General features: G+C 42.4%; 1 non-coding gene across 1 annotated transcript; it reads right to left on the reverse strand.

Annotated features, from left to right (window-relative positions):
* Nucleotides 1-4,626: 4,626 nt before the first annotated feature.
* On the reverse strand, nucleotides 4,627-4,700 carry TRNAI-AAU (transfer RNA isoleucine (anticodon AAU)). The gene has a single exon. It is a non-coding gene; the product is annotated as a tRNA-Ile (tRNA).
* Between the last annotated feature and the right edge of the window lie 275 nt (nucleotides 4,701-4,975).

Genomic DNA, 4,975 nt, shown 5'->3' on the forward strand with positions numbered 1-4,975 from the left:
AGCGCAATGTCAATCGAAAGAGCAACCACAAGATGTTCATCAGAGAATGTGGCAAAATTCTGTAGACTATTGCTCGTTTAATGGGCTGTTTTTGTGGAGGGTCTGGGGCAAGAAAAGAGAAAGAAATTCTGGTGACCTGAAAAGTATCGATAAACTGTGTTTTTAAAAGGGTAGAGGAGAGAAGTTCCCTCTACGGATTCCTGCATTGCACGCAGCTTTTCCACTCCTTCCCTTCTCCATCGTCCCACTTGCTGTAACAAGCGGTACCGGTGCTTCAGGAAGATGGACCTATGTATTATTGGACTTAGTTGTAGTTAGCTAGGGTTGAGTAGGTGGCATTTCACTTTTGTCTTTACTTGGCTATTTTCTTTGACGTCGGAAGGCTTGTGGCAGTAGGGAGTTTATTTCATGCAGTGCGGGAGTTAGTGGGATTTTTGCGAATGTCCCCTGTAAAAAAAAAAGCTGGCCCATATGGGGAATCGAACCCGCGACCTTAGCGTTATTAGGACCACGCTCTAACCAACTGAGCTAACTGACCTCTAGTACTAGCTTCTTAAATCAACTGCCCCAGCACAGTACAGAAAAGACTTGTATTACTAGGATTGTTAATTTGATCAGTTAAATCCCTGAAACAGGCTGCACTGTTTGAGGATTCTTCCTATACAGTTTTGCACGCCACAACCTGCCTTCCATTAACTGATCGTTTTTCTTTCTCGAGGAATCCTTGTTTTCAAAACGCAGCGGCTGTTAAGATAGCCAAAATTATGAATTCGTTAGGTGGCTCTTGGTATGGAATCAGGAAGACCTGAATTCAGATTTGGCCTCAGACACTTCACTAGCTGTGGGTGACTCTGGACAAGTCATTTAATCTCTGTTTACCTTAGTCCTCAAGAATATCTTTGCCAAGGTAAATCCCACAGGCAGCAAGATTCACAGGGAAACAAAGATTTGGAAACGACTTAATAACAATTAATTCATTATTATTGGAAGTGGGAATTTATCCAGCGACTCCCTACAGTATTTTGGAATGACTGACGGAGCGATGCACCTCAGAGTAAGACGATTAAAATGGAATAAACATATGAAGTACTACAGTGAAACAGATTAGGTATATAACATACAGAGGCAAATAAACACAGTCCTATATTTTCCCAAGTAAACCAGTCACTGGGCTAAGGGGTCATTATTTGAAAAAGCTTCTGAGAAAACTGGAAAATATTTTCACATCAAATTCAAAAGAATTAGAGAAATGAAAACTCAAGCAGCTCTGAGGTTCTGTTTCATGCTTATCACACTGAAAAATACAATTAAAGAGGAAAATGGCAAATGTTGAAGGTGGTGTGGAAAACAGGAAGAGTAGTACACTCTGGGTGGCACTGCCAACTGGTCCGGTCATTCTAGAGAGCAATATGGTCCTGTGCTCCAAAAGTTATTTAATTGTATGTACCCATTGACTCAGCTATACTGCTAGTAGGTGTATACAACAAAATATCAAAGAAAGTGAAAAGGATCTATATGTACAACACTATTTATAGCATTTCTTTTTTGTAGTGGCCAAGAATTAGAAATGAGTGGACTCACCCATTGGGGGGGATGCCTAAAGAGATTATGATATATGAACTTAATGGAATATTACTGTGCCATAAGAAAAGACCAAAAGGACAGTTTCAGAGGAAGCTGGGAAGACTTTTATAAGTTGATGCTAACTGAAATGAGCAGAACTAGGAAAAACAATTTATACAATGACAGAAACATTACAGAGAAAAACAACTTTGAGAGACTTGAGAACTCTGATCAATGCAATGGTAAACCAGTAGTCCAGAGGACTGGAGATGAAATATACCACCCACCATCAGCCAGAGAAAAAGGATTTAAAATCTAATCATGATATGAATTTCTGGTGTTAATTTCCTTCCAGTATATGATATTATGTAACTGGAATGTTCACTTCTCTCCACATGATAGGTCGATTCAAATTACTTATGTTCTATGTTCATAGATGTTCATGTGTTGTCCAAGTAAGTAATTGGAACTGCAAATTCTTTCCCTGGGAAGGAAGTAGGGAGACAGTAAGGATCTGTGCTGGGCAAAAGACTGCCCCCCCAAAAGGCAGGAAATATTGGGGAGTAGGAGGTAGCCTGGAATAGAGGGAGGGTAAAACTGGGGTGATTGTTGTTTGACGTTTGCTGTTGCCAGAAATAGATCATAAAATTAAGAACATGTGCTAGCAGGGGGCAGGATAATGGCTATGCCTTCTTTGTTTAGTTTTAGTCTTACTTAGATTTACTTTCATGCTGGTCTGAAGAGAGACTTGGAGTGAAATTAGTTTCATAACTAGCTTCCATACACTTACTCTGGGATTTCCACAGAAGAGGCTCCTAAAGCAAATTTTGTGGGCAAAGGATTCCCATAAGAGTGAAACTGAAGTTATAGGCATTCCAAACCTGGGGTCATTCTGTCTGGCTTTGGTAGTTTCCTTTAACCAGGTATAGTGACTCATAATTTAGGACTAAAAGAGATGTCAGCCTGTCCTTACCAGGGAAAGACCTTTTAGTCATTGTGCTTTAGCAGATGGAAGCTGAGGTTCATGTAGATGGTCCTGAAGAGATGAAACATAGAAATTGGTTGCAGACAAAAGTCACAAAATCAGAGAAGATGCTAAAGTGAAACAATGTAATGGCAAGTGAAAAGATAAATATTCATCCCAAGATCATCAGAGAGCATCATCATAGCGTTACCGGAGAGGAACTCTAAAGTACACGTCCTTTCCCTCTTTCTTCTTTCTCTTTGAGATATAGACCTAGTAGCAGGTCATTCCTACTTACTGTAGCAGCAAGCACCCCAAGCGTCCTCAGGGTTTGCTGCCAATACAGGTTCTTGGATCTGCTTTGATAAAGGAAAGCAACTCAAAATGGGTTAACAAGCTTACTTTAATCAGTCAAACATGTATCGTTCACCTAGTTCAGGGGAAAAAGGTCAGCACCCCGAACTTCAAAGTGTACAGGCAGAATTATCAAGACAGAAACAGATCAAGTAGACAGATTTCCAAACTGTCCAACCATTACATCCATACCCAGTCAACATCTGGGTTTCAACATCTGGGTTTTTCAAAGGGGGGGGGGCCCCTCTGGACAACAGCTTCCCAGAATCCAGATCAAATCACAGAACACTTCTCAAAGTGAGCCCCCAAAACAAAGCTACACATCAGGGCTTATATAGCCTTCTCCTGGCTCAGAGAATGTAACAACCTTTTGGACCCACTGGCCAATCAAGAAGTATCTACTGAAAAACAAGCCTCCCACCCCAGGCTCCAGGTGCACTTTAGCCTAGGGGCAGGGAAGATCTTTAAATTTGCATTTCCATTACACTTAGCTCCTCGAACCCCTTGAATGGAATAGTGCGATATTCTTCCAGAATACTCATGGGAGCCTAGTAGTTGGTTATACTGGCCAGTCTGGCAGGCCACTTGCCCCTCCCGGTTACTCCAGGCTGGGGGCTCCTGGCAAAGGACGAGCAGACTGGAGGGTACTGGGGAGGGGCTGTCTCTTTCCAGGCTCAAGTCTGTCCAGACCCCTCCTTCTCTCCCTGTTGCTCCGAGGAGGTCTCTCTTCACTCCCGTTGCATCTCGGAACTGGTCTCTGGGCCACTCCAGTCCCTGAACAGCCAGCTAACTAGCTGTAAGGCCCCATTCAAGTCAATGCTCTAGCTTTGCATTAAAGGAGACGGACTAGAAAAATCCTTGCTGAGTTCCCAATCCTGCCAATTTATCCTCAGGATGGTGTTCATTGCTGAGCAACCAGGACAATCCAGTTTCTACACTTTTCCTAGTTCCACTGTTGAGGATTTCTCCCCATTTCTCTCACAGGCAATGCAATGCTTTCATCCGTTTAATTCCCTTCATTTTGTGGAAGGAGGATAGCAAACGTGCTTTGTACTCATCAGGCTACTTTCTGTAAGGAGACTTCCTGTGTTTCAATGAATGACACGCGGATACCCTTGGATTGGGAGGAAGAGTTAAACAAATTGTGGTTCTTGAATGTCGTGGACTAGAACGGTGCTGTAAGAAACAACGAATGATCCCGAACGACTGCAGAGAAGCACGCAACGATTTCCACAGTCTGATGCAAAGTGAAGTAAGCAGAGTCAAGAAAACAGTATTCACACGGACTAGCGCAATGTCAATGGAAAGAGCAACCACAAGACGTTCATCAGAGAATGTTGCAAAATTACAGAGAACATGGCCCCTAAGAAGAGATCTAAGAAGGCATACCAAGCCTCACTCTTTTGCAGAAGTGTCGGGGGTCCACGGGTATGGAACGTTGAAGGTATTTTCATATTTTTTTCAATGCATGTTCAATTTTGCTACTATTTCTCCCTTCTTCCCTTTTTTTTCTGTAAAGAGTATTACTCGTTTAATAGATTAGTTTTGTGGAGGTACTGGAGGAGGATATACTGGTGACCTGAAAGGTATCGGTAAAAAGTGTGTTTTTGGTGGGAAGGCCGCTCTGTGGTTTCTCACCCTCTCACAACTTGGTCTGCTGCTGCGAGGGTTTATGGTAGCAGGGTGTTTATGGGTACACTCCAGGAGCCAGAGGGATTTTTGCGAGTGTCCTTTTTAAAAGAAAGTGGCCCGTACGGGGATCGAACCCGCGACCTTGGCGTTATTAGCACCACGCTCTAACCAACTGAGCTAACCGGCCCTTCGTGAGGTAATTTTTATTCAATGTCTACACAAGTACTACGGAAAAGGCCTGTGGTGCCCCTAAGATTGTCTATCGTTAGTCGATAATTTCAACAATTACACATTTATGAAAACGACTATTGTTGGCCAATCACTACGCTAAGCGTTGAGAATACAAAACGAGGCAAAAGACAAAGGAATTTATAATCTAACAGAGGAAACAAGCAAACAAACATCTTGCAACAAGCTCTATATAGGAGAAATTGGAAATAATTAACAGAAGGAAAGTCCTAA

Source organism: Petaurus breviceps, unplaced genomic scaffold, assembly GCF_028583685.1.
Source record: "Petaurus breviceps papuanus isolate PSGF00001 unplaced genomic scaffold, PetGlider_PUasm1.0 186, whole genome shotgun sequence".
Classification (NCBI taxonomy): Eukaryota; Metazoa; Chordata; class Mammalia; order Diprotodontia; family Petauridae; genus Petaurus; species Petaurus breviceps.